General features: G+C 35.9%; 1 protein-coding gene across 1 annotated transcript in view; it reads right to left on the bottom strand.

Moving 5' to 3' along the window:
• Positions 1–13,064, bottom strand: part of Mgat4c (MGAT4 family member C) — a 255,566-nt gene that overhangs the window by 162,025 nt on the left and 80,477 nt on the right. The gene's annotated exons all lie outside the window — the stretch shown is intronic.

Below are 13,064 nucleotides of genomic sequence, written 5' to 3'. Positions count from 1 at the left end.
ATCAAATATTATCTCTAAAGATAAAATTACAAATAATTATCACATTTTTAAAAAGATTAGAAATTTGAAACCTCCAAAATTAAAGATACTTAAAAAAAAAAAACTTGACAATACATTAAATCAAAATCTCAAACACCATTCTTGAATTCCCCAAAGTATCTGTTTTACTGTGTCCCCACAGATGTCTCCTAAAGGAAATGTCTGACATCTAAATGAGTGAAGACATATGAAGGGCACAGAGCAAAGCCTGGAAAATGTTCCAGGATCGGGATTGCTTGCTACTCAAGGAGCATGTCACACTTCAGCCCCACCTAGCTCTAACTCCTAGACATTCATCACAGATTACTTGTGTTCAGTATCCTACATGTTGTTTCACTAGCTAGGATTTTCTTTTAATTCAAAGCCTTTACGGTTTGGAAGGGATTTGCTTGGACTTAGAATCTGAGCACTCTTAAGTGATCCTTCTTCAAGGAAACAAAACTTGGGGCACATAATTAGGTAGTCTGTGTATTCATTGTACAGAAAGTTGTGATGGGTTTCCTTAACTTAAGCCTTGAGATGTCTAAGTTCGGATAAGAGTTCACAGAAAGCCCCATTCCCAAGGTAGAGCTTGGGCTAGGGTGTAGAGACCAGTGTCATCCAATGGTGGAAGAATGGAAGAGGCATCCTTATGTTCTAAAGTCCTTTATAAGGATCCTAATCCATAAGAAGTTCACCCTCATGCCTTTATAAGCTCTTCCTCTTAATAATGTCATATTGGTGATCACATATTCACCATCAGGATATTGGGAATGTAATAAAAAAAACCCCACCCATAATATTTTCATTTCCTTATGTGGGTTCATCTTCCCTGATTAGAGAATCTCTCACACAGTGCTCCATTCAGAGAGAAATTATTCTTTCATGCAGTTAACATGCAATTTATAATATTTAGTGATTTTTGGAATGACCATTAAAAACCAGGTACTGTGTAAACAATGGGAATTATGAGCATAAATAATTTTAGCTCCAAAGTTTAATTATATGTCTGCATAAAATGAATACAAAGACAGAGTTCTAGATTTTTCTTAATTTACATAACATCCGCATGTCCAAATGGCTTTCACATAAATGCTTCCCCATCTTTCCTTGACTGTTGTATGTTAATGCTTTGCTGAGACCAATATAGTTCCACTCACTTTGGAGCTTGTTGAACAATACTGGGCTCAGATCCTGCAAGTACACAATGTTGAATTTTACGCTTCACAAATCCCAATATGCATCACTGACTATAAAAGTAATGCTCCCTGTTCCTGCATGCCTCTTAATGTGATGGAGAGTGACACAGAGTGACAGCCTCCCTCCCATTAAAAACAAAGACTCACAAAATGAATTGCCCTCTCTTGATACAAACAGCTGTAAACCCAACAAGCACATGGCCTCCAGGTCTCTGCTCCTCTATGAAATCTTAAGTATACTTTCAAAGCACTCAGTGAAAATATCTACTCTCAAGGGAATGTATCAACACCTAAGGTACAAATATTTAAAATATAAAATTTTAATAAATTGTCTCTGGGGTAAATTGTGAAAACATGACCCTATCATCATATCATATTCATAGTACTTTATCTTCTAAAATTCTCATTTTCATCTCATCACACACATGCAGTTACAAGGTCATAAAAGCTGTCATCTATGAAATTTTTACTAATATTTGTTTGTACCCAAAATACATAAAGCACCCAAAGGCTTCATATACTCATCTTCCCTTTTCCTGAGCACAGCATTTATTTATAATGATCCACATGTTGGAAAGAAAAAAAATTGGTGAGGCAGAATAATGAATTTAATAAAGCATGGTGAATAGAAATCATCTGTCCATCAGGATTAATACTTATACCAAATATGCCCTTTTTTCATTAAAAAGCATGTGTTGGACTTGCCATATTCACCAAACTCCCAACACTGCTCTTATATATGGCCGAGGAGTAAGTGCAGGTCAGTTCTCTGGGTGGCATAGAGAAATAGGCTGATTTCTGTGTATCCCAAGATGCCGTGCTGTCCACAAAGTGGTCAGCTTTGAATTAGCCGCTTTTGAGACTCCTTGGCTATGGTGTCAATGGAGCAAATGTAGAAACACTCTTACCAATCAGAAGTGTTCTAAGTTTCAAGTGACTGCTTCCAGTGAATTTAGGGTTCTGAAGCTCTCTGGTGTCTGAGAAATATATTTGCTTATTGTAATTTAGACTTCTTGGTATCTTTTCTCACCAGATTAAGGCAACATGGTAGACAGTACCTAGTGAATCTGCTACACAAGAGTAACCTACTTATTTTGACATAGTTAAGCTGACAATTCAGCCACAGATAGAGCAAAGTGATGTTACTGTGTACAACACCAAATATATTCTGCTCCAAAAAATTCACTTTATGAGACATTAAGTCACTAGAAATTGGAAGTGATTTTGATAGTGTGTATGTACAAAGGAAAGAGATAATTGGTCAATAATAATTCCCAGATTCAGAATTTGAATCCATAGAAAAGTAGCTGGATTACAAATATGCAAAACAAGGAAGAAGCAAGTTATGTACATGTGTATTTCAGATCTGTTAAATCTGATGACATAGCTGGAGGATATACTGGAATATCAATTAGGAGAAAAATCAATGTTGTGTGATACACAGATATGTATGTACATTTTTCATATAGTCATATATTCATAAAATCATGTAAATATAACTCTAAGTGTAGCAAATGATGGAGACATCAGAAAAATTCCAAATTGTAAATAGAGAATGGAGATAAGTATTATTTCACTGTAATACTGGACTTAATTTTTTATTAACTAGGCCATTTTCCAACTCTGTAGAAAGACTTTGACTTGTAGAATTACTATCATGTTCTGGTATTGTTTTTGAATCTTAGAAGTTCTTATTAATAAAAACAAACATGGAGCCAGTTATTGAGGTGAATGCTGAAAGATCAGAGAAGCAGAACAAGCCAAAGATACCTCCCTCACCTTGCCAATTCCTCAGCTGATCCTGTTTCTTCAGACTGGAAGCCTCTGAGTCCTCATCCAAAAAGATCTCAGCTGAACTGCTGCTCATAAGCCTAAAAGCTTAACCAGCGCTAGTTTCTGGACCTCATGCCTCATATACCTTTCTGCCATCACTTTCTGGGATTAAAGGCATGAGTCACCATGCCTGACTATTTCCAGTGTGGCTTTGAACTCACAGAGATGTAGACAGATGTCTGCCTTTGGAATGGTAGGATTAAAGGCATGTGTGTCACCGTTTTCTGGCCTCTATATCTAGTGGCTGTTCTGTTCTCTGACCCCAGATAAGTATATTAGGGTGCACAATGTTTTGGGGGAACATAATATCACCACAATTATTTTGAGACATTGCAATTCTAAGAATCTCTGGTTAACCACCAACTTATACTCTATCTCCCACAGCATTTCAAGTGTGCCACCATGTACAGATAACATTGCTTAGTTATTTATTTTCTGCCTGGTGATAAAAAATTTTTTAACATTTATTGTTCTATAATATAAAAATATATTTGAATGCAAATTCAGGAATGTTAACTTTCTTTTACCATTTGCATGCTATTTAGGCACATTTGCACACATATATAAATATTTTCATCTAACTTCTCACAGCTTCTTTTAGAGGAATTTTAAACATTAACTCATTAGTTTAAGAACTCAATAGTATTTGTTTGTTTTATATTTTCAATAAATTATAAAGCTATTATTTTGCCATTTTAATTCCATTGTTTGAAGAGCTAAAATATGAATCTGTAAAACACTGTCTCATAGATAAGAGCTAAGAAATGGATAGCATTGCTTAAATTGATAGTAAGGATAAGATATGAGCATGTTCTGGTTTCAGAGCCGTTGGAACATAATCTAGGGTGTTTTAATATCTTCAATTTTCTGTAATATAATTATGGATCAGAAGCTTAAAATATCTCTCACAGAATCCCAAGACCTAAAATAATGTTATTAAATAAACACATCACTAGTCAAAAGTGCTTTTTTCCCCACAAGAGTAAGATAATCTCCAGGAAAAAAAATGGTTGAATTTGTTGTTGAGCAAATAAATTATCAGGGCAATTTATGTTAATTCCCTTCTTTTTCTTCCCATCCATGTCCTGGTGTGTGATCACTATGAAGTGAGCCCCATGTGCTGTAGAAGCATATATGAAACTATATTATATAAAGTACTCTTTCCATAACTCATAACTACAGATTGTTGAGGAAATGCACATGCTGTCATGGCATGGAGAATTTTTATGGGCATACAATGAATGAATAATTTGCATATACTATGAGATTCTCAGTATTTACATTTGTAATATTTCTTAACTGAAAGAGAACAGATGACCCTTTTAAGACACAGCATTTTTCCATTTTACCTTATGACATTCTATTCTAAGGAAATGCATAATGGCCTTTTGATTATCCTATATCAAAAACTATAATCAATTATATCCATATGAAATATAAAATATGATCACTTAAAAGTATTACTTATTCAAGTGAAAACATTAACTCACAATGAGATTAAAGCCATGTATAAAGAATGTGGTATGTAATGTAAATTTAGTAGAATGCTATTATTGCCTTTATATTCTTTACACTTCAATATATGCATATTCTTAATATGCAAGTAGATAAAAATACTTTTAAGCATCTTATCAAAATGATGAAACCACTTATATATTTTTAAATGAGTGATAAAGAACAGTAAGTAATTGGAAAAAGTATTCTTTTCAAGTAATCAACAAAATTAAACAAGAATGAAATGATAATGAGCAAATTACTTTATCTTACTGGGAGTTTAAAATTTTATATACATTTCCTTGATTATGGTGCATTTTGGCAGATTTGAAACCAATGTGCTCCTGAGATGTCTGTACTCTGTGTTCAATACAGCACTATTCATATTGAGCTGGTTAAGGTATTAACCTATAATTCTATCTAAGTTCATAGAAAAAAACATAATATGAAAACATACTAGAATTTTATCTAGCACTACAAAGGAAGGAAATCCTATTATTTGAAACAATATGTAGAGAATAGAAGGATATTATGCTATAGGAAATATGCACAGAACAAATACTACATATTGTTAGGAATTTGTACAATCTAAAACAACTGACCCCACGGAGGCAGAAAGTAGAGTCATGGATACAGAGGCTAGATGATGGGGATAGGGCTATGATGGTCAAATAATGCAACATCTCAGTCACCCAAACAAATTAGCTTGTTCCCCCTGAGATTTATTGCCCAGTCTGGTAAATAGAGTCAGTAACATTGTATTTTACTTTTAGAAAAAACCTGAGAACTTTCAAATGTTCTCTGCATTAAAATGGTACCTGAGGTGGTGGAGATGCTGGTTAGCTTGAGTTAATTTCTCCTCAGTGTGTTCATGTATTACACATGTGTACCTCGTAACATAGAATATAAAGAAAAATATTATTCATATGATGAATGTAATGTATAACTTACAACCATAAAGAAAATTAAGTTTCTTTTTTTTCTCCTTTTTTATTTATTATATATGTGTTTTAATTTTACACATCAGCCATGGGTTCCCCTGTCCTCCCCCTTCCAGCCCCTGTCCACACCTTCCCCCCAGTTCCTCCCCTCCATTCCCATCTCCTCCAGGGCCAAGACTCCCCTGGGGATTCAATTCAACCTGGTGGATTCAGTACTTGAAAATTAAATTTCTAAAGATAATGCTGTAATGATTTCAATCTTAAAAATCTAAGAATCCTACATGTTGAAGGCATATTTTCTTGTTGATAGTGCTGTTTATAAGATGCAGAAACAAGTCATAGGTGAGGCCCAAAGGAAAGAAATTAGGTTATTGGAGACCTTCTCTTTTTTAGAGAAGATTCAGACTCTAGCCTATTTCTCTCTTGATCCCTGGTCACCATGCAGTTTACAAATCTCCTCTTCTATCTATACATTTCAGCTAAAACCCATAGTACCAGAGCAGCAAAGCCAATTGAAGATGTCCTAAAGCTTTGAATTCATGAATCAAGCTAAATTTCCTCTTTTTCAATCTGAATATCTCAGGTAATATGTCACAGTACCAAAAGCTGATTAACATTACAGAATTACAGCTATTCACAAAATTGTATTTGTGTCTTAAATTTATGATTCAGGTCAATGAATATCTAATGTCAGTTATTGTCATCAACTAGAAACTTAATTATTTTTAAAATAGAAAAAATAAACAAATTATCCCTGTGTATTTTTATATACTGAAAAAGTCACATATCTCTGATAATTTTTATGATATATTGCCTAGATTTCTACAAATACATAAATTGAATTTTGGATCATTGCTAAGTACTTTATTCTTAAGACTTACAAAAATAATTATATTTATCCTAAATGAATTCAGAACTGTTATCTGCTTCTAGAAACCGACTTAGGAAGAATGTGTTGAGCCCTAGTAATTTATCTTTCAGTAAGAACTTCATACACATTTGATTGCAGTACTGTGTGTAATCTCTGTGTTCAGTACCTAAGTCCTGCCAGTCATTCTTTGCCCTCTTTCTGCATCTTCAACTCACAGTCAGCATCTTTAGTGTGTGAGGCTTGTTCAATGCAATCACCATCAACTCTTACAAGAATGACTACATGCAGCATTTTTCCTGTGATAGTCTCATCTGAAAATTAATATAAATCATCCTTAAAATGCAAAGCCTTTAGACAACTAGGCCTGTCTCTCTTAATCCAATGTTTGTATTATCACTATTTGCCAAGTTACCTAAAGCATAATAGATTTCTTTCTTAAATTATTAAACAAATCCATATTATCCTTGAGAAAAAAATCACTGTTTTAATCAGATCACTTTGAACTTGATAAAGTTTAATGGCTGCCACATAAAAAATAAAACTTACAGGATCCTATTCTGATAATAAAAAGTGCTTCTGAGCTAAATAGAATAAGATATCACTTGAGACCATTGAAAACTCATTTACTGTGATTGTATTTTATAATAAATCAATCTCAGTAAATCAGCGAGCTAACTCAATATTGCAAAAGCACAGATAAAAAGCGTGTTTTCAAGACATGCTGAAGTAGAAGAATATAGGCACTTGAGAGAACACAAGACTTTTCTGAAAGCATGAAATATTTTAAAAGAATAACTTTTGTTGTTGTTGTTGTTTTGTTTTGTTTTTGTTTTTCAAGACAAGGTTTCTCTGTGCACCTTTCCTGGATCTCGCTCTGTAGACCAGGCTGGCCTCAAACTAACAAAGATCTGCCTGCCTCTGCCTCCTGAGTGCTGGGATTAAGATATGCGCCACCACTGCCCAGCTCAAGAGTAATTTTGAAAGGTAGTTCTCCTATCAGGTTCAGAGTAACTGGATTTATGTTGAGGTCTTTGATCCACTTGGACTTAAGTTTTGTGCACAATGACAGATATGGATCTATTTGCAGCCTTCTACACATTGACATCCAGTTATGCCAGAACAATTTGTTGAAGATGTTTTCTTTTTCCATTGTACATTTTTGGCTTTTTTGTCAAAAATTATATGTTCATAGGTGTGCAGGTTAGTGTCAGGGTCTTCAGTTCGATTCCATTGGTCTACATGTCGGTTTTTATGCTAGTACCAAGCTGTTTTCATTATGGTAGCTCTATAGTAGAGCTTGAGGTTAGGGATTGTGATGACTCCAGAGGTTGTTTTATTGTACAGGATTCTGTTGGCTATCCTGGGTTTTTTGTTTTTCCATATGAAGTTGAGTATTATTCTTTCCAGATCTGTGAAGAATTGTGTTGGTAATTTGATGAGGATTGTGTTGAATCTGTAGATTGCTTTTGGTAAGATTGCCATTTTTACTATGTTAATCCTGCCTATCCATGAGCATGGGAGATGTTTCCATTTTCTGACATCTTCTTCAATTTCTTTTTTCAGGGACTTAAAGTTCTTGTCATATAGGTCCTTCACATGCTTAGTTAGAGTAATCCCAAGGTACTTTATATCATTTGTGGCTATTGTAAAGGGTGATATAACTCTGATTTCCTTCTCATCCTGTTTTTCTATTGTATATAGGAGGGCTACTGATTTTTTTGAGTTGATCTTGTATCCTGCTATGTTGTTGAAGGTGTTTATAAGCTGTATCAGTTCCTTGGCTGAACTTTTGGGGTCACTCATGTATACTATCATGTCATCTACAAATAGGGAAAGCTTGAATTCTTCCTTTCCAATTTGTATCCAGTTACTCTGAACCTGATAGATGAGAAAGTAGGAAGTAGTCTTGAAAGAATTGGCACCGGAGATCACCTTCTAAATATAACACCAGTAGCACAGACACTGAGAGAAATAATCAATCAATGGGACCTATTGAAACTGAGAAGCTTTTGTAGAGCAAAGGACAAGGTCAACAAGACAAAGCGACAGCCTACAGAATGGGAAAAGGTCTTCACCAACCCCACATCTGACAGAGGGCTGATATCCAGAATATATAAAGAACTCAAGAAATTAGACATCAAAATGCCCAACAGTCCAATTAAGAAATAGGCTATAGAACTAAAGAGAGAATTCTCAACAGAGGAAGTTCAAATGGCTGAAAGACATTTAAGGAATTGCTCAACATCCCTAATTATCCGGGAAATGGAAATCAAAGCAACTCTGAAATACCACCTTACAACTGTCAGAGTGGCTAAGATCAAAAACACAGAAGATAGCTTATGCTGGAGAGGATGTGGAGCAAGGGGAAATCTAGTCCACTGCTGGTGGGAATGCAAGCTTGTACAGCCACTTTGGAAATCAATATGGCACTTCCTTAGAAAATTGGGAATCCATCTCCCTCAAGACCCAGCTATAGCACTCTTGGGCATATACCCAAGGAATGCTCAATCATACCACAAGGGCATTTGCTCAGCTATGTTCATATCAGCATTGTTTGTAATCGCCAGAACCTGGAAAAAACCTAGATATTCTTCAACTGAAGAATGGATAAAGAAAATATGGTACATATACACAATGGAGTACTACTCAGCAGAGAAAAACAATGACATCATGAGGCTTGCAGGGAAATGAATGGATCTAGAAAAAATCATCCTGAGTGAGGTAACCCAGATTCAGAAGGACAAACATGGTATGTACTCACTCATAGGAGGATACTAGATGTAAAACAAAGATAACTAGACTGCTACACAACTCCAGAGAGGCTACCTAGAAAACGAAACCATAGGAAAGACCCAGGAATCACCCAATGACAGAGAAATGGATGAGATCTACATGAACAACCTGGACGACAGTGGGAGTAATGAAGGGTAAGGTTTGAGGGAAAGAAAGGTTAGGGGAGCAGGAGATCCCAGCTGGATCAAGAACAGAAAGGGAGAACAAGGATTTACAGACCATGATAAATGAAGACCACATAAGTACAGGAAGAAGCAAAGTGCTAGAGAGGTCCCCAGAAATCCACAATGATACATCCGCTGTAGACTACTAGCAATGGTCGAGAGAAAGCCTGATGTGACCTAGTCTGGTGATCAGATGGCCAAACACCATAACAGTCGTACTGGAACTCTCATACAATAACAGATGGAAGTGGATGCAGAGATCCTCGGCCAGGTCCCAGGTGGAGCTCCAGGAGTCCAATTGTCAAGAAAGAGGAGGGACTGTAAGAGTGTGAATTGTTGAGACCAAGATTGGAAAAGCACAGGGACAAATAGCCAAATGAATGGAAGCATATGAATTATGAACCAAAAGCTCTGGAGCCCCCAGCTTGAGCAGGCCCTCTGGATAAGTGAGACAATTGAATAGCTTGAACTGTTTGGGAAGCACCCAGTCTGTGGGACCCGGACCTGTCCTTAGTGCATGAGGTGGCTGTCTGGAACCTTGGGCTTACACAGGGACACTTTGCTCAGCCTGGAAATAGGGAACTGGACCTGCCTGTACTGAATTCATCAGGTTTCAATGAATCCCCATGTGTATCTTGGCCCTGGAGGAGATGGGAATGGAGAGGAGAGGATGGGGGGAATGTGGAGTCAGGGGCAGGAGGGGGGAGGACAGGGGAACCCATGGCTGATGTGTAAAATTAAAACATAAATATAATAATAAAAAAAGATAGTTCTCTTTGTAGAGCTGATCCAAGCCTATAATTCAGACTCTATATTTACTGGGTGACATTGTTGAGTAGATTTCAGAGTGACAGTGCTTATATAATTGTATTCTTAAAGGTAGAAATAAAGCAACTAAAATGCATACTTCATCTCATATGTGTTTATTGAGCATGGATTCTATGCCAGGCAGTCTGCTTGACAAGGAGATACAATATAGCATAAAGAGACTTGCTATGCACACATTTCTATATATTTGTTACTGGAAACCATGAAGAAGTCTATGGAAAACTTCATGGCGTTTTGTGAGCCTCTGTTAGGCTTACAGGGATAGTTTTGCTAAGTGGGGTACTGGAACCTCCAAGCAGTAAATGGTCAGGGGACCGAGCATTATATACAGAGAAAAGCATGTACTCAGCCATCCTTGATTTCCCAGGGACAGGGCATATTTGGGAATTTGAAAGATACCAGTATAACAGAATGTAATAGCTGGACAAGCTATGTGACCAGGGAGGGAAGAGATTAAACAGCAGGGTCACTTATGGACACATTAATGAATTTGCTCTCTAAAAGAACAATGGTAATGACTCACTAAAACTTTGCAGTACTAGATAGACATTAAACTAAAGTAAGTTCATTTAATTTAACATCCAGGAAGGATATCATAAGTGCCCTGAACATATGCAGGAAGAATGAGACTTTGATTTTATAAGGGGGTAAGGGGAGGAGTTGAGCTAGAATAACCAGAAAGATGATAGTCACATTCATCAAAACAGAAATGTACACAGGTGGGCATGTTTCACTATAAATATCAATAATGCATTTATTGATATTGCAAATACTTTTTTGTTTTTGTTAATTGAGACAGGTTTCTCTATGTAGTTTTGGTGCCTATCTTGGATCTTGATCTGTAGACCGGACTGGCCTCAAACTCACAGAGAACCACCTGGCTCTGCCTCCTGAGTACTTGGATTAAAGGCATGTGCCACCACTGCCTGGCACAAATACTTTTAAAATTAAAATATCATGAATATATAACTTATATTTCCCTTTTTCATATCACCTATAAGTAAATAGTTTGGATTAGTCTGTTCCTAGTTCATTATTTAACCAAATGCATACCAACATCAGCTATTTTTTCACATGATACTCTTTGGTTCTCAAAGTCAGAGCCATCCTTGTCTTGTCAATATCTAAATTTGAAACGACTAAGATACATGCATACAAATTATGCTGAAAATGTCAAAATTGGAAAATTTAAAATATTAAAAAAATTACACAACTTTGATAACATAGTATGCATACAAGAACTCATGTTTAAAGTATCTGTATGATACTGTAAAAGACTTGCCTTTATTTTTCATAATGTGGATGTATATTGGTATATGTATGTTTGTACACATAAAGAGAGGTGCCTGAAGGACCCTAAAGCTGAAGCTGTAGGCAATTGTGACTCCCCCAATGTACATGCTAGATGCTGAACTCAGGTCCTTTCCAACAAACATAAGCACTTCTAACCACTGAATCATCTCTTCAGTCATATATGCCAGCTTGACATTAGCCTCTTTCTTAATTTTTATTATTTCCATGACACAGCAAAATGATATATACATTAACATAAATCTGAGATGAAATTCTCTTTAAAAACTACATTGTTATACATCAGTTCCTTATAGAAATCTATGAGGCAGGGATTTTTTTTTCTTCAATAAAAATTCAAAGAAAGATGCTTCATGGATTTTTTGCCAGTTTTGATGAAGTACATTTGATTTTCATATGTGTACACAGAAACATGTAAATCATTCCTAAGGTATTTACTTTAACTGTGACACTCAAACATCACATCCATTGATTTATCATGTTGAATTATTTTGATTTACTGAATTGTTCATTGAGTAGTGTTCAACAGGAATTCATTTGAAATGAGAGGATTACTTTCCCCCATAAAGTACAAAAGAGCTTATGAAAGATGTCTGTAAAATTAGTGTATTGAGCAACATATTGAGATAACATTATTCAAACCAAATTGAAGGACATAAGTTACATAGTTCTGAATTTTTCCAAAAATTTCAGTGTTGATAAACATGAAAAATCTTAGGTAGTGTGTCAGTGTTGTTCAAATCTTAAATGGCCTTTTAATAAAAAAAACCTGGAGACAGATATTGGGGCAAAGCTGAAAGATCAGAGAAGCAGAGCAGGCCACAGTCACCACCTCATCAACTCCACGAATCATCTGACTGAAATCCTCTGAGTCTTCACCCAAAAGGATCTCAGCTGAACTCTTTTGTTACTGTTTCCTCATGCCTTATATACCTTTCTCCGCCCAGCCATGTCACCTCCCGGGATTAAAGGTGTGTGTGCTTCCCAGTACTGGGTTTAAAGGTATGTACCACCATTGCCTGGCTCTGTTTTCAGTGTGGCCTTGAACTCACAGAGATCCACAAGGATCTATGCCTCCTGGGAATAAGATTAAGGGTGTGTGCCATCACTGTCTGGCCTCTATGTCTAATCTAGTAGCTGGTTCCATCCTCTGATGCCAGGCAAGTTTATCAGGATACACAATATATCACTACATGTCAGTTTAAAATAAATTAATATACAACAAGTGAATTGATGGTATGATATTGTATCATTTTATGCAAAAGAGGACATTTAGAGATAATGAGAAAACAATAAAACTGGTAGATTTAATAACAGTTGTGTTGGTTTGCTGATTGAAATATTTGTGTCATGATTATATGTTTTCCACTGTCCTTGTTGCTGGTGTATTAAAAATAGATGAGGTCATGCGAGGACTTAATAAGGCCTGCTAGTCTGAAATGCAGTTAGAAGCAATGTCTGCATCACATGGTACATAGGTTTTCTGTGGAACAGATGCTGTACCATTTTAGTTTCTGTTCAACTTTTGTTGAATGCAATTTTAGGCAATCCAAGTAGGATTAAAACCATCTTTAAAAAGGGCTTTTAGGCCTGGTGGTGGTGGTACATGCCT

The sequence above is a fragment of the Onychomys torridus genome, chromosome 20, assembly GCF_903995425.1.
Source record: "Onychomys torridus chromosome 20, mOncTor1.1, whole genome shotgun sequence".
Taxonomy (NCBI): Eukaryota; Metazoa; Chordata; class Mammalia; order Rodentia; family Cricetidae; genus Onychomys; species Onychomys torridus.
This window is presented reverse-complemented; position numbering and strand designations above follow the sequence as displayed.